General features: G+C 44.4%; 1 pseudogene; it reads right to left on the reverse strand.

Moving 5' to 3' along the window:
* Nucleotides 1-6,380: 6,380 nt before the first annotated feature.
* LOC103108547 (ubiquitin-conjugating enzyme E2 C-like) lies at nucleotides 6,381-13,883 on the reverse strand (annotated as a pseudogene).
* Nucleotides 13,884-18,001: the final 4,118 nt, after the last annotated feature.

The raw sequence follows: 18,001 nt of genomic DNA on the forward strand, positions 1-18,001 counted from the left end.
CCTTAGTGAATTAGGCTTTTAAGGTAAAAACTTCAAACAATTTTGTCAGTGGGGTAGAGTATGACTATTAAAAAACATGATTTTTGATATTTCAGTTACTGATAAACTTGAATAGTTTGGAACAGCTTGAATATGTGAATTCACCTTTTTTTTATGTGGTAGCAAACATTATAACAAAGATATCATTGATCTTACAATATCTAAATACAGAAAATATTATTTCTAATGACTGCACCCTTCAAATTAAGTTATGCTGTCGCCACAGGAATACACAATAGATTTCAGAAATTCACTATTAGTAAAAGAAGGCAAAATAGCTCTTTAACATTTTTGTATATTGGGTATATAGTAATATTAACATTTTGGACCTAACTATTGAGTTAGACAAGATACGTTGTTAAGACTAATTTCACTTGTTGCTTTTTGCTTGTTTTGATAGGGCTACAAGAAACTTTTAAATTAAATTTGTGACATGTGTTATATGTCTTTCCTTTTATTTTCAGAGCACTGCTCAACTCTGGTTTATGGTGGTGCTGGGGATTGAACCTGGGACCTCAGAGCCTCAGGCATGACCGTCCTTTGCATAACCATTGTGGTGTCTCTTCAGCCTGTTATGTTTCTATCATACTGTGTTTTTCTAGAGCAGTTGGGCCATTTTCCTTCTTCTTTGGTTCCTTCCGTTTAGATCTCCCAGGGCAGGCTAACTTTTTTATATTTCTCATAACTCTCTCCCTCTATTATCATAAATAACTCATACTTGTTAGGTAACCTGTTTAAATTCACAGTTCTGAAAATGTGACCCAGACTTTCACCCCTCCTGGTGTTTTTTTTTTTAATTATCTTTATTTACTTATTGGATAGAGACCATCAGAAATGGAGCGCGAAGGGGGAGATAGAGACAGACAGAGAGACACCTGCAGCCCTCCTTTACCACTTGTGAAGCTTCCCCTGCAGATAGGACTGGGGGCTTGAACCCGGGTCCTTGTGCACTGTAGTGTCTGTGCTTAACCAGGTGCACCACCACCGAGTCCCTCCTAATGTTCTTTGTATCTAGAATATACTTGTTTTCTTTGTGAAAATCTACATATAATAAAGAGGACTTTGGGAGCCGGGCGGTAGCGCAGCAGGTTAAGCTCAGGTGGCACAAAGGGCAAGGACTGGTTAGGATCCTGGGTCGAGCCCCGGCTCCCCGTCTGCAGGGGAGTCACCTCACAGGCAGTGAAGCAGGTCTGCAGGTGTCTCTCTGTCTCTCTTCCTCTCTATCTCCCCCTTCTCTCTCAATTTCTCTGTCTTTATCTAATAACAAATAAAAAAAAATAGGACTTCATCAGAGGAGCCCTGTCACACCCACCCTGTGTATGTTATCCCTGACCACTTGCCCTGGGTTGTGGTTTCCTCTGACCCCATTCCCCACCCTCTTTGGGACTCATTGCCACATCCCTCTGAAATGCAAATTTTCCTCCCCTTCTAAAAAGCTCAGTCACTTGAGTCAGCCATCATGCTTTCTCCCTGCCTTGATACATCCACCAGATGTCTCTCATTAAAAAAGAATTTTTTTTTTTTTAGTAACACAAAGGGTCAGTAAGGACCAGTGGATTAGTAACTCTAACAAGAAAATTCCACTTGGTTTAAGTGTACTCTTATTGAGTTGCCAAATATTAAATTGAGTAACTCTAATCAAAGAAATATATTTTAGTGACTATGTCTGAATAATCTAGGGATACATTTTCTTGGAGTATAACTTTAGCTTGCACACAAGTTTATTTCCACCACAACAGAAAGAGAAATTGCCCTGGAGTCAGCAAACTAAGGCCTGACCTTGGACGATTGCACATCACCTCTGCAGGTCTGCCTTTCTTCAGCTAGAAAACAGACCAGGTAATCCCTGTGGTGTGTTGCAAATCACCGGTTTTATAAGTCTGTCCTGGAAATCTCTCTCAAATGCCTTACACACTCCCTTGAATTTTTTTTTAATAAAACCTGATGAACAGAAATTAGCATTTTTTTAAATGTCAGAGTCATTATGGGGATGTCAGTTATTATGCAGTGACAGTGGAATGCAGCTAAGGGGGTTGTTTGTGTTGTGTAGGGCTGCTTAATCTCCAGGGCATGTTGTTTTTATTTCTGAATTACTGTCTGTCCTTTCATATCCTTTGTTAATGTCAGACTGTCAGTTGTCACTTAAGGCTGATGCTGTTCCTGCCCATACTAATGCCTTCCCTGTCCTTACTCCACTGTATCTGGGATTTTTAACCTGTGGTGATGTTGGCTAACCTGGTAATGAGAAGCGTGTTTGACTTCTGCCTCATATTGGCCACTTACTTAGTCCTTGGCAACCACTTCCTGGGTGCCAGCACTTGTGTGTGAGCTGCAAGGGTCCAAAGTTGAAATAATTTATAAACCACTTGAATAACTTTAGGAGGCTGTGTGGTGAGAAAAATCGCTGTAAGGCTTCTGCATGCCTTTCCCTTTACTTGTGTTTGCAGCTTCTTTCCTGATGGTCAACTTTCTGAGACAGCTCACCTCTAGATGATAGAAGGCTTGACAATGGTTGCTTCCAGGGTGAAGCTATGGCAACCTAGTCTCAGGAAGTTGGCTCTCCCCCCAGAAAACAAATCCTTTCCCCACCCCACCCTCAGTCTTTATTTATTATTGGATAGAGACAGAGAAATGGAGAGGGGAGGGGCAGATACAGAAAGACAGATACCTGCAGCCCTGCTTCACCACTCATGAACTTGCCCCCTGCAGTTGGAGACCAGGGGCTTGAACCTGCGTCTTTGCACAGTGTAATGTGAGCACTTAACTATGTATGCTACCGCCTGGCCCCCAGAAAACAAAATCTTAAACTGAAATGCTTCAGCAAGTCTCATTGGCGCACAGCTGGGATTTCCAGTAAAGAAGAAAACACCAGTGTCTGAAGTTTGTATTCCTTTACAGAGTTCTGCCAATTGTGATTTACTCCTCCATTTTGACTAACCACTTCCTGCAGATCTCTGCCTATCTCTCCCTTTAGCATACACATTTTTATTTGCTCTGTTTTTTCTTACATGAGTTAAAATTCACCTTGAGATATTGTGTATTATATTTCATCCAGTTTTCAGCATCTTTTTTTTCTAATTTATTTTCTTCAGATATTGGAGATTATTGCTATTTTTCTTGTAATACACAGTCCTTTGCCTCAGTGTTATGTATTCAACTTTTATATTATTTACATTTTTCCCCCACCAGAGCACTGCTCAGCTCTGTCTGGCTTATGGTGGTGCGGGGGATTAAACCTGGAACTTCAGAGCCTCAGGCATGAGGGACTCTTTGCATAACCATTATGCTACCTACCCCCCCCCCCCCGCCCCGCTTACTTACATTTTTGTGGGGTGGTTTTTCTGAAACAAAAATTAGAACAATATTTTATTATTTATTAGATAGAGACAGAAGGAAATCTAGAGAGAATGGAGATATCCAGAGGGACAGAGGGGAGAGAGCTGTAGCACTGCACTACTGCTCGTGAGGCTTCTTCCATGCAGGCGGGCGCCAGGTCTTTGAGCAGTGTAACATGTGTGCTCAACCAGGTGCACTACTGACTGGCCCTGGGACAAACTTATTATTATTATTATTTAAATTGCCACCAGGGTTATCACTGGGGCTCAGTGCCGGCACTGTGAATCCACTGCTCCCAGACGCCATTTTTTCCTGCCTCCTCCCCCTTTTTCTTTCTACTATACTTGACAGGACAGAGCGAAATTGAGAGGGAAGGGGAGACAGAGGGAGAGAGACAGAGAGACACCAGCAAGCCTCTAGTCTCTTGTGAAGCACTCCCCTGCAGGTGGGGAGTAGGGGCTCGAACACTGGTCCTTGCGCATGGTCATAGGCGAGCTTAACCAGGTGCACCACCACCCAACTCCCTGGACAAGCTGTTTTAAGAAAAACGTGAGAGTGGTTGGTTGGGAGGGAGATAGTTTACACAGAAAGAGTACTTACTTTGCCATGTATAAAGGCCAAGGGTGTAGCATGGAAGGCACCGGGGAGGCTCCAAGGATGCTGGATCGATGCTGTGGCGTCACCACAATCCCTTTCCTCTCTCTTTGCCTCTGTTAACTGAATTAAAAAAATAAATAAATAAGGGAGCCGGGCGGTAGGGCAGCAGGTTAAGCGGGTTAAGCCCACGTGGCGAGAAGAGCAAGGACCGGCAATAAGGATCCCGGTTTGAGCCCCCGGCTGGGGCCAGGCGGTGACACACCTGGTTAAGCACACATAGTACTATGCACAAGGATACAGCAAGGACCCAGGGGGACACTTCACAAGCGGTAAAGCAGGTCTGCAGGTGTCTTTCTCTCCCCCTCTCTGTCTTCCCCTCCTCTCTCCATTTCTTTCTGTCCTATCCAACAACAACGACAGCAATAACAACAATGACGATAAACAACAAGGGCAACAAGGGAAAAAATTAAAAATAAATAAATAACATTAAAAAATTAACACATTGGATCCGTGAAAACAGCCCAGTAGTATCCTGTGGGCAAGAGACCTTGAGTTTATCCCATTTTCTTGCTTCTCCCCCTTCTCCTTTTCTTTTCTGTTTTATTATTATTATTTTTTAATTTCACCACAACACTTTTCAGCTCTGATTTATGATGGTACCTAGCATTGAACCTGAAACCCTGGAGCCTCAGGCAAGAAGGTCTTTTGCACAACCATTGCACTATCTCCTATCCCCCTGACTCAGCATTAAAGAAAAGGTAGGAGGTGGGGGATAGAGGTCAAGTCAGGAGTTTAATACTTCAGTTGTTATATGCAAGGATATATATACATTTGCCTCTAGTTGCTGGGGTCTGGTGCCGGAACTATGAATCCACCGCTCCTGACAGTCACTTTTTCCTTTTTTTTTTTTTGTTTTGTTTTCCTTCATTTGATAGAACAGATAGAAATTGAGGGGCAAGGGGAGATAGAGAGGGAGTGAGAAAGATAGACACCTGCAGATCTGTTTCACCGCTTGTGAAGTGTCCTGGGTCCTTGCTGTATCCTTGTGCATAGTACTATGTGTGCTTAACCAGGTGTGCCACCGCCTGGCCCCAGCGACAACTACAACACCACCATGCCATTAGAAATAATAGACAGGGGAGTCCGGCGGTAGTGCAGCAGGTTAAGTGCACGCGTGGCGCAAAGCGCAAGGACCTGCGTAAGGATCCTTGTTGGAGTCCCCGGCTCCCCACCTGCAGGGGAGTCACTTGACCGGTGGTGAAGCAGGTCTGCAGGTGTCTATTTTTCTCTCCCCTTCTCTGTCTTCCCCTCCTCTCTCCATTTCTCTCTGTCCTATCCAACAACGACGACATCAATAACAACAACAATAATCACTACAACAATAAAACAAGGGCAACAAAAGGGAAAATAAATATTAAAAAAGTTTAAAATAAAAAAGAAATAATAGACCGATAAAGAAAAATAAATAAATAAAACCTCCCATGAAAAAAAAAGAAATAATAGACCAGTAGCGCAGAGGGTTAAGTGCACGTGGCGCAAAGCGCAAGGACCAGCGTAAGGATCCCGGTTAGAGCCCCAGGCTCCACGCCTGCAGGGGAGTCGCTTCACAGGCGGTGAAGCAGGTCTGCAGGTGTCTATCTTTCTCTCCCTCTCTCTGTCTTCCCCTCCTCTCTCCATTTCTCTTTGTCCTATCCAGCAACAGCAACAGTAATAATAACAACAATGATAAACAACAAGGGCCACAAAAGGGGAAAAATAGCCTCGAGGAGCAGTGGATTCATAGTGCAGGCACCGAGCCCCAGCGGTAACCCTGGAGGCAAAAAAAAAAAAAAAAAAAAGAGAAAGAAATAATAGATCTTCTTTTTTTTGTAAATAAGGATCCAGCGATTAGAGACCAACCTTTTATTTTAAAGTTATTATCAGTTATCCTATAGACTACTTGAGATCTACAACCGAGTATGATTTTACCAACCCCCTTCAAGAGTATATATATCCACTTTAACTTATATGTTACATTTATTGCACTTATTTATTTATCTACTGGAAAGTCTTTACTTCATGCATTTTTACAACTTTATTGTAGGAGGTGCAATTAGGACCCTGGGGACAACTCTCTGGAAGCTCCCAGTTCCTTCTGGCTTTCACAAGTTGGGTCTCCTTCCCACGTGATCTGAGATCCCATCCCTCAGGAGAGAAATCTCACAGGCTGACCAAAATGTCTGGGCAATTCGGACTTTCTTGTGGTCACTCCTTACTGTGGCCTATTCCTTTTTTCAAGAAGTGACTTTATTTGACAGAAACTGTAAAAATGACACCACAGACTAAGATAGTTCCATACAGACACAAAGAAAGTTCACACCATCTAGAACAAAATTAAAAGCTGCTATGAGAACGAGTGGCAGCGCAGATCAGGGCTCTGCACTGGAGATCTGCTCTGAGTAGGTTTCTTGCAGTTGCTTCTTAAAGGTGGTGGGAGCTCTCCCAGACTTCAGCAGCTTGTGTGCTCAAAGGGCTGTGGATGTTGGGTTCCCCCAGGAGGCTCTGGATAGAGAGCAGGAGGGTCCTGACGTCATACAGGGCAGACCATTGGTCTTTTAAGATGTCTGGGCAGATGTTTCCCTGGGTGTTCATGCTGGGGTGGTAGCAGGCCAGGAGGAACTTGACTGTGGGTGTTGGGTAAGGGTAGTCACTGGGGGAACTCCAGGGACAGCTTGTACCTCAGGCCTTCAAATGGGGTGCCAGCTGCTCCAGGGATGATGCCCACCCACTTGAGAAGGTTGTCTGCTTTGGGGAAAGCAGAAATGCCTTTGTTTTCAGCAATTATGAGGTTCTTCAACTCCTGCTGGAGCCTTTTGACCATGGGGCCCTGGGCAGCACCCCCACTGGACTGGGCTCTTTTCTGGGTTGTAGCAAAGCGGGCAGCAGCTGGCTTGTGGTTCTGGGAGGCCACCCTGGGGGCGCTGGGATGGAAGGCCAGCAACTGCCAGGCAGTGATCCTGCGGCCTAGTCCTTGTCACGCCTGTACCCTGGTGGCCTGCTGTCCTCTCTCCACACCAGCGGTGCTCTCTCCATGCCTGTACCACCTCTGATTTGGCACAGTGCTCTATGCCAACACAGAGAGTTACTGTAGTAGACTTTTATGGAAGGTTTCTGGGCATTAGAGGGAGATCACAAATCAGAGTAGTCAAATGAGCCATGTAATATGGAGTCCCAAGCCCTTCAGTTTCCAGGAGTCCCTTGGCCATCAGTCAATGCCTTTCTTCTCAGGCCACAGTATCCCATTATGATACTGGGCTCCTTTTCACAGTCCCTCTCCCCTCAGGTAGCTCTCCTTGTACCTTCTTTTTCTGCACCGTACTGCCTCTCTGTCAAACTCTCCTCACCCTACTCCCTTGAAACCTGTGACTCCCCTTATTCTAGTCTTCGGTAGAGTTTGACTCTCCGTGTCTAGAACTTAACCCTGGTCCTGCTCACTCACTTCCTTCCTTCCTTCCTTCCTTCCTTCCTTCCTTCCTTCCTTCCTTTCCTTCTCACTCTTTCTTTTTCTTCTTCTTCCACTCCCTCCTCCTTCCCTTCCTCCTCCTTCTTTTCCCACCAGGGTTATTGTTAGGCCTTGTTTCCAGCCCTATAAACCCACCACTCCTAGCAACCATTTTGTTTCCTTTTGCTTTTCAATTTTATTTGAGAGGATTGAGAGAAATTGAATGGGGAGGGGGAGGTAGAGAGGGGAGATAGAGAAACACCTGCAGATCTGCTTCACGACTTGTGAAGTGTCCACCCTGCAGGTGGGGAGCAGAGGCTCAAACATGGGTCCTCAAGCATGGTAACATGTGTGTTAGTGGTTGAGCCACTTCCTGGCTTTCTTTCCTCCTTCCTTCCTTCCTTCCTTCCTTCCTTCCTTCCTTCCTTCCTTCCTTATTTATTTGTTATTGGACAAAGACAGAAATTGAGAGAGGAGGGGAGATAGAGAAAGACAGAGAGACACCTGCAGTCCTGCTTCACCACTCATGAAGTTTTCCCTCTGCAAGTGGGGGACCAAGGGCTTGAACTTGGGTCCTTGTGCACTTTAATGTGAGCACTTAACCAGGCGCACCACCTCCTGCCCCCCTCCTTCCTGGCTTCCTTTCTTTCGTGTTTTATAAACTTCAGCCAGGCATTCGAGTCAGCTGCTCTGGGTAGACACCCTTTAGGAACATAGGATTTCAGATCAGGGTTTTCTTTAATGTGATCATAATGTGTTAGAAATTGCTAGTTTCTTTTCAAAAAAACCTTTTGCTGGGGCTTGGTGCCGGCACTATGAATCCACTGCTCCTGGAGGCCATTTTTCCTTTTTTTTTTGCTGCCCTTGTTGTTGTTGTTATTGTCACTGTTGCCATTGTTGTTGTTTTTGTTGGATAGGACAGAGAGAAATTGAGAGAGGAGGGGAAGACAGAGAGAGGGAGAGAAAGATAGACACCTGCAGACCTGCTTCACTGCCCGTGAAGTGATCCCCCCCCCCCGCAGGTGGGGAGCCGGGGGCTCAAACCGGGATCTTTACATTTTGCACCTTCTGTACTTTACCTGCTGCGCTACTGCCCAACCCTCTAAAAAATCTTTTTAGATGTTATTAATTTATTAATGAAAGAGAGATGCACAGAGATAGTTAGATAAGACAGACAGACACATTAGAGCACTGCTCAGCTCTGGCTTAAGGTAGTTCTGGGGTATTAAACCTGAGACCTCAGAGCTTCAGGCATGAGAATCTTTTGCAAAATTATTGTTCTGTGTTCCCAACCGGAGTTACTCGTTCCTAAATAATAAGAAGTGTGAATGCAATTAAGAAGCACAAGAAGGAGTAGACAGCATTGTGGGCAGCAGAAATAGTATGGAAGGGGCAGGAGACTTGCTGTGTTGAGGTGATGACATGAGAGGGGTCAAAGTAGGCATGTGCTAGAGGGTCTTGGAAAGAACCATGTGGGCAAAGGAAAGTATGGGGAGAAGTCAGGGAGCAGAATGCCATGCTTAGCACTGCAATCCAAAAACATACTGGCTGGCTGCTTAAGGCCCAAGTCAGAATGGAGAAGCAGAGACTTTTACTCCAAAAGGAACTAGAGAATGAATGCGTGTGCGGAGGCAGGGCAGGGGTGAGGGAGCTACGTACATATGAACACTATTGAGATGGGATTAAATGGGCTTGGCAGCTGGGTGAACAGATGAGGCAATGAGAGGATGAACCTGACTCAACGAGTTTAGAGGGGGATGGTGCATTCTCTGAGAGGAGGGAGCAGGAAGGAATGAACACTTCGGGCTCGGGCGGGCGGGGTGTAGGAAGCCCGGGATTAAGCTGTAGGCATGGCCTGCTTACGGTGCCAGTGACATCCTCTGGAAGTTGTCTAGTAGGCAGCTGTAGACCCACAGATGTCTGCCAGCACCCAGAGATTTAACATACTTGGTTCTAAATATACTCAAGGGCTGTGATGTCACTAAAGCACAAATGTAAGTCAAGAAGTGAAAAATGAGTGTCTAAGATCGAATTGGGTAGCCTATGAGTGAGGTTCGCATCTACTTTTTGGTGATCAGGAGAATTTAGGAAGGATGGATTCAGAGACAAAAAGGAGACTTGATACTAAGTTGGGTGAGAAGGTGAAGAATATATATATTCTATATATATATATAAATAATATATATAGACTATATATATAGTTGAAAATGTCATAATGATTTTTTTCTTTTGCAAAATGCATCATGACTTTTCCAACAACCCGATAATTTAAAATGATGTATACACTTTAAGCCTATTAACATTTGAATGGGTGGAGTGATGTTCAGAAGCCACTACAAAGTTAGGACTGAATGTGGCTCAGTGGATAGAGTATATTGTGCTAGGCCCAGGGTTCTATTCTCAGTACTGGTAAAGCCATTCTGTGGTCTCTTTTCTCCTCTCCTCTCCTCTCCTCTCCTCTCCTCTCCTCTCCTCTCCTCTCCTCTCCTCTCCTCTCCCATTCTTTCTTCTTCTCCTTCTCCTCTCTTTCTCTTTCTTCTTCTTCTCTCTCTCAATCTCTCTCTCTCTGTCTGTCTCAAAAACTATAGAATGCAAATTGACCTGGGGAGATCACTCAGTGGCATCACTTTTGTGTGAGGTTCTGGGTTTATTCCCCAGAATCGCATACAAATAGAGTCAGGGCTAGAGTTGAAGATTGGGGGAGACATAATCTGGTCCACTTTTCTGAACCAGACTTTGGTTTCTGTGTCCTGTGAAATGGGATGGTGCTGAGAAGCAGGCCCTAGGACTTGGAGTGTTCTCTTTCTACATTGCACACATCAAAACTGGCAGAGGCAGGTAGTTCTCTAACCATTGGCAAAGAGATTGAGGTGAGTAATGAACTTGGAAAAAGAGAATGAAATATAACCCACATCAGAGAATTATCTTTGTTATCATTGCATGCCATGGATAAAAAGACAAGCATAGTATATTTGAAGTTGGAAACATGTTAAATGTCCACTTCTGACACTCATTTTTTTCTCATTTTTAACTTTATTTAGGTCTCTATGCTGCTCCTCCCCCCCAAAGTCTCCAAGAGTTTCCTTTCCTCTTTAGCACTCTTACCCTACCACCCACCCAACCACATGTACCCAACAAGTCATTGTTAGGTAGTTTAACTCAGAAAGGCATTTCAAAATGCAGTTTCCTCACTGGTGAAGAAACATGTGGTGATTGTTTGAAAATAATGAGTGATGAAAGGAATTCTTGAGGTCTTTATGACAATAGGTTGCTGTCTTGTTCTATGGGAACATTTTCTGGCACTAAGTTTGTTGCTGAAATCCAAGCAATACATCTGCTTCGCCTGGCACTATGTATGCCTATGGCTAATCAACTGACCCTTGGGTAGACTTTTTCCCTGGGAATTCGTCACAGCCTTTAAGATAGAATCATTCCTAACCAACATGCCAGGGCTCTTGGCATTAGCGAGACTGGTGAACTCTGGACTATGGTCCTGGCTTTGAAATGAAGCTTGGTTGTCATTTGCTGGGATGGAGACAATTTATTCAAGGCTCTAATGTACCTAGAAGTGAAGATAGCAGCACCTTATTTTTCCAGAACATCTTATATTCAGTACATACCTAATCTTTTCTCCTTCCAAATCATCCTTCCATGGATCATGTTAAAAGCCACTGTGCAGTGCCTTAAAAGGAATGGGTTGACTGACTGAGGCTCCTTGTATTTCTTGGGCTGTTTGACTCTTCTTCAGCTTTAGAAGACCAAGAAGGTACCAGATCTAACTGTCTAAATTCGACTATACCTCGATATCCTACAGGCACAGTGATTCAGTTTGGCCCCAACTGATCTTATTAGCATTACCCACAGTATTGCTGCCCCCTCCACACTCCTGTTCTGAGGCGCTACCACCCACTCAGATACCCCAAGATTATCCAAGACTTCTGTTTCTCCACCAGTTTCCAAGTGCTTCTGATTCTCACTTCCCTTTCTTACTCTTGCTGTCTCCTCTGCTTTCCCATCACTTGGATTAAGGTCCCCACATCCCTTACCCAGTCTGTGGAGTAGAGAGAGTCCTGTTGAACTTCCCTGCCTCCACTTAGCTTAGCATCCCTGCTCTCTGCAGCTGGCCTTGTCCTCCTCACAAAACGGCCCTACGGTGTTGCCACTGTTTGTTCTAGTACAACTGAAGGCCCCTTAGCTTCCCATCATGTCAGGATGGTCTCTGGCCTCTCATAACTCTCCCAGGCTTTCCTTCCCCCCACCCCCTGCCTCTGCCTTCCCTCCTCCCTCCACGAGCTAAGGGAGCTGGTATTTTCACTGCAACGGGTGATGCCATTCTGTCGGATAGCACAGCAAGACCTATGGACTCACCCTGTGTTCTTTGTGCCGTGTGTATTCCATTCTCTATCCCTCCCCTCATCCAATTGGCAGTCTCCTAGTATCTTTTCAGAACATCTTATCCTTAGCATCTGCCATCTCGTTCTCCTTCCCCCGCCCACGCCAGAGCACTTACAACATCGCCTTGTGTTGATACTGTCTTACATGCCCATTTCTGCTATCAGCCTGGGAGCACCTTAGGGTCCACTGATGTTTGCTTCTATCACCTAAATGCACCAACAAGGAGAGGAAGAGAGTTCATGTGACCAAAGTCCCAGGGTTTCAAGGAAATCACAGGGTACTTAATGGAGAGTGAAGCCTGGAGCTCTTCTAGTCTCTTTTGCTCTTTTTTGTGTTTCTGAGGGCCTGGAGTCTGCAGAATTCCTCCCTCCCCGCAGCAGGTGCCAGTGCTGTTGGTCTGGGGGTTTGGTATTGATAGACTGAGAGGCTGCAGAGGGATGACTGTTAATTGTGTTATGGGATTTGGAAATTGTGATCATGCCCTAGAGCTATGCCTTTCAAACTTAAACAAATGACCTCGGAAGGATTGGCAATTGTATTCTAACATACAAATACGGAAAAGAAACACAAGTAATTGAAAACAATTCATGAAAGAGTTACCCTGACTGCATGGTGGACACTCTGATAGTTTTCTGTTATGTTTTGAAACATTCTAGATACAACCCATCAGACATTTCAAGGCCATCTTATAGCTCGAGTCGGTCGCCTCTTTCACCCAGCTGCATGCTTACATGTAGATGAGAAGAGCTTACGTTCCCAGAGCCCCACCAAGGTGGGACTAGCACCAAACTGACAGATAGAATTTCTTGTGCTTTGAAGGACTGAAAGCAGTGTGCAGTGCAGTCCAACTGCAGCTCTTTTAAGAGCTGAATAAATTAACCTGAGTGGTCAGTGACCATTTGGGCCCAGGGATTTGGAAGCCTGTACTATGGCTCTCGCCTTCAAGAGCACTTCTGGCAGCTAAGCTGGGGTTCAGTCTAGCCACCGTGAGTGATGCTTCTGCTTGGGTGATTTCCTGTGCTGTGGTTGCTCCCAGTACATAGCCAACCAACTGACAGCTAGTGGCTGGGTGTGTTAACAGAGGCCTTGCAGATTCTAAACCCCTTCCTAGTGAGCAGTGGTGTTTGTCAAGAGAGCACCATTGTTTATTCCATTGGATTGCACATGCAAAAATATTGTCTGGTAATTCCACCACCATGCGAGAGGGGGAGAGAGGAAATTAGAGATCAGACGGCAAGCAGTGCAGCTTTCAAACAGGTCCCAAGCCAAGTTCTACAAGAAAATTCTTTTCTTTTTTTTCTCCAGCTTAATCTGTTTCTTAGATGAAGATATTTATCTGTTCCCCTCCGGCAGGTACAGAATACAAGTAGGCTCCACATAAGAGGTGGTGGATGTTTATTTCCCAGCTGGTCCATGTTCATTTCCCAGACTTCCTGTCTTCATTTCCCAGGGCTGCTATATCAGAGCACCACAAGCTGGGCTGCCGGAAGCATTGCAAATATATTTTGTCACATTTGGAGGCTAGGAGACCAACATCAAAATGCCAGTGAGGGTGTGCTCTTGTGGAAGGCTCTGAGAGAGGCTCTTTCCTTGCCTCTTCCCAACTTCTGGCAATCCAGTTTTCCCTAGCCTGTAGCTGCATCATTACAGTCTCTGCTTCAGGCATTTTCTTCATGGAGATCTGTCTTCCCTTGTTCCCTGCTCTGTCCCTCAGCCCAGGCTGATGGTGGTTTTTCTGGTATCATCTCATCTCTCTTCTTGGCTTCTGTTAGATGGTTGCCTGGCTCCCCAGATCTCCCACTCCTGCAGCCTTGGTGATCTTCCCACAGCATCTTCACCTTTTGTTGCTGTCTGAGCAGACTGAGAATTTTCCAATTCATTGAGTGCTGGTCCCTTTTTGCTTAATGATTCTTTATGCAGCTTATCATTTCCCTGTAGCATTTCACTATGAGCAACAAGGAGAAAATGTGACCACACCCTTCATACGTTGCTTGGAGATGTTGTCAGCTATCACGTACAGTTTCTGTGGACGCATTCCATGTCTGGGAGATAGCTCAGCACTAGAGCTCAGGACTTGCATGCTTGAAGCCTCAGAGCTTCCAGGTTCAATCCCCAGCATGGCCATACACCATTACCATTGTTGCAGGTATCTCTATCTCCTCCTCCTTCTCAATTTCTCTCTGTTCTACCAATTAACATAAATAAAGTTAAAAACTAAAAAATTTAAAAAAATTAAAAATTTTAATAAATCCACTGCTCCTAGAGGCCATTTTTTAATAGGATAGGACAGAGAGAGATTGAGAGAGGAGGGGAAGAGAGAGAGAGGGAGAGAGAAAGACAGACACTTGCAGACCTGCTTTACCACTTGTGAAACGGCCCCCTTGCAGGTGGGGAGCCGTGGGCTCGAACCACAATCTTTGCATGGTCCCTGTGCTTTGTATTATGTGTGCTTAATCGGGTGCACCACTGCCAGACCCCCTCTGTGTATTTGTTATAGTAATACCACACTTTCCAGTGTCAAAATCTGTATTAGAGATCTCCAGGGAAAAAAAATCAATAGATTAACACAGGTCTCTCTCTCTCCCCCTATCTTTTTTCACCCTTTCTATTTCCTTACTTCCTCCCTTCCCCTCTTCATTTCTCATCTCCCTTCTCTCTTCTTTCTTTCTCTTTTATTTCAAGAATTGTTTCATATCATTGTGGAGGCTGGAAAGTTTAGGGAAGTATGAAAACTCAAGCAGGAATTGATGTCACAGTCTTGAGGCAGAACTTCTTCTTTGAGAAATACGTTTTTATGTTGTTTGTTCATTTCTTTGTCATAACTGGGGCGTCACCATTCTGAACCAACTTTTTTTTTTTCTCCAGATAGAAAGAGAGAGAGAAAGACAGCACAACACTGAAGCTTCCTTCAGACTGGTGGGGGCCAGGCTCAAACTTGGAACATTACCCAAGTGAGCTATCCTGCTGATTGGAATAATAAGTTTTTGCTCTTAAGACCTTCAGTTGCAGGTGGGGGTTAGATAGCATAATGGTTCTGCAAAGAGACTCATGCCTGAGGCTTCCAGGACCCAGGTTCAAGCTGAGTGATGCTCTGATAAAAAAAAAAAAAAGACACTATTTCATTATGAACTTCATTATACTGTCTCACTGCAGACTATTGTGTACTTTTGCTTTCGGGTATATATTTTGCCCGAATTTATGGGTACATGTGAACATACGCTCTATCTCACGGACCTGGTCTATATCTAGGTTTTGGGACTTTGTTAGGAAGTGAACCACCTGAAATGGAATTAGAGAATCCTATGAAAGGAATGGTCTCACCTGAGTAATAAGGCTGAAAGGTTGACATTCCACACCTGACGTCTCTGGGAAGCAATTACAGAAGCCAGACCTTCCACCTTCTGCACCCCATAATGATCCTGGTTCTATACTCCCAGAGGGATAGAGAATAGGAAAGTTATCAGGGGAGGGGATGAGATGCGGAGTTCTGACAGTGGGAATTGTGTGGACTTGTACCCTTCTTATCCTATGGTTTTGTCGATGTTTCCTTTTTATAAAAAAAAAAACAAAACACAACCCTTCAATTGATTAGATGACAACTGATCTCCTTTAGTTAAAGTTAGCTGATTGTAGATGTTAATCACATCTCCAAAATATATTCACAGCAACATCTAAATTACTTTTTGATTAAATTGCTAGCCAAGTTGATAAATAAAATTAACCATCATACTCCCCATAGGCTGGGAAGCATTCTGTCATGAATCGTCAGTGGTTCTGTATTTGATTCTCTACAAGTTCTGCTTGTGTTGTATGCTTTACATTGAGTTCTAGTTCTCCCCCGCCAAGAGAATTGGATCAGTCCTGTTAATTTCGTGGGCCTGCTTGGCCCCGCCCCTAGGCAACCCCCAGAGTTCCAGAGTGACAGAGTTCAGAGGGTTCCTGAGTTCGAGAGTTCGAGAGAGTGCTTGCGCCGCCGCAAAGAGACAGCAGAGTTCTGTTTGGTGATTAGTTTGTCTTAGTTTATGAATCGTTGTTCTTGAATAAAGAAATACAGCTTCCCTGCCCAGCCGTTGTCTCCATGTCCGTGAAGCTACCTGCCCGGCTAGAGCCTCCGAATTTTAACAACATGCTTGTACTTTACAGACTCCACTGGAACTGCTCACTGACACTATTGCATGCTTCTGCTTCTGCTTATAAGGTTTGGATTTCCTACTTAGTCAGAAGTCTGTATTTGTTTCATTTTGTTTATTTCCTTGCTTTGTGTTACATGCTCTTTTCTTGAGTATCATGCAAAATCATAGTACTGTTTGCTTTCTTGCATTCAGAAAAAATGTCTTGAAATTGAAAGCAAAGTCTTGAGTGAAGCTGAATTCTTTACTAGAAGTTTCATACCCTCTTGCATGATATGATGCAACATTAGGCTTGGCAAAATGTCAGTCACAGCACTGTTTGGTTGCCTTTGAAGGCCTGCAGTATTCATAGACACAGGGTGCCAGGCTAGCTTCGCGGGCCTGAGACAGATGACCAGGGACTCACGGCTGAGCTGGGAAGCAGTATCTCTTTATTCATGTAGAATGCAGCGCAATCTAAGCCAAGCTATCTCTAATCACAATCCTGTCCTTATATATACTCGCCAAGTAGGGGGGAACAGGTTGTGATGTAGAGAGGGTGTAGCAAAAAAAGACTGGTGGAATTTAGGGTGTACTAGGAGAGGGGGCGGAGCAAAAAGGCATGAACCAGTGGGGATTAAACCAATGCCCTGCAGGCAGGGCGGTGCTTAGTTAACAGTGATTATGTAAATAGAATACAGTGTTAAGCAGGGGGGGTTAAACCAATGAAACAGAAGGGGTCTTAGAAGCATACCAACAACAGGGTGACTGTGCAGTAGAGAGAACCCTGGGGAGGATATTTTCTTTTCCCCAGAGCACTGCTCAGCTCTGGCTTATGGTGGTGAGGAATACTGAACCAGGGACTTTAGAGCCTCAAGACTGAGAGGTGTTTTTTTTTTTTTTTTGGTATAACTATTATGCTATTAGGCAAACGCTAGAAGAAGAAGAACTATTATGCTATCTCCCGAGCCCCCTGGGAGAACTTTTTTTTTTTTTTTTTAAGATCCCAGATCAATTAAATCATAATGGCTAAAGGTGGTAGACAGGTGTCAGTCAGTATGTCTTAAAGCTCCCCAGATGTAGTGATTTAAAAATGTCTCCGCCTTAAATTCTTTGGTTTTCCTGACTGTAAGAAGTAAGATGTATTCCCCTTCATTGAGAGTGGGCTGGATTTAGTGACTTGTTTTTAGCAAGAGTAAAAGACAGCAGTGATTGTGTATGAATTCTAAAACGTGGACAGAAAACTCTTTGAGATTTTCTTCTGACTTTCTCTTTTGGATCAAATACTTTGGGGGAAACCAGCTACCATGGCCATGAGGACGGACACTCAAGAAGCCCAGGGCAGAGTCACAGGTTGTAAGGTCCAATCAGTGGCCAGCAAGGGACCAAGGCCTTTGTGAAGGTTGATTTTATACATCAACTTGATTGAACTACAGGGTGCTGAGACATTTGATAAGCGTTCTTCTGAGTGTGTCTGTGAGGATGTTTCTGCCCGAGATGCATGTAGGAATGAGTAGACTAAGTAAAGCAAACTGCCTTCCCTAATGTGAACGGGCCTCATTCAGCTAACTGAAGAAATGAACAGATTAAGAAGATGGTTTAAGAGGGGACACCTCTCCTCTAACTGCTTGATCAGAGAGATCACTCTTTTCCTGCCTCCAAACTTGAACTGAAATCAATGTTTGCCCTTCTTGGGTATCAAGAGTGCTCTGCACTAGAACTGATACCATCGGCCCTCCTGGTTCCTGGAATGGAACCATAATATTGACTCTACTGGGCATCTCCAGCTTGATGACAACATATCTTGGGACTCCTCAGCTTCTTCAGCTAATGATGTGAACCCAATATTTAAACACAAAGTACCAGTAGTCATGTGAGAGAGCATATTGGGAGTGTCAGTCAAGCCTTCAGATGAGTTCAGCTTGAGCTGATATCTCAACTGCAAGCTCATGGAGACACTGACCTACAACTCCCAGATAAGCTACTTCCAAATTCCTGATCCACAGAGCACAAGACATGCTTGTTATTAGGCAATGGCAATGGG

Source organism: Erinaceus europaeus, chromosome X (genome assembly GCF_950295315.1).
Source record: "Erinaceus europaeus chromosome X, mEriEur2.1, whole genome shotgun sequence".
NCBI classification, from domain to species: domain Eukaryota; kingdom Metazoa; phylum Chordata; class Mammalia; order Eulipotyphla; family Erinaceidae; genus Erinaceus; species Erinaceus europaeus.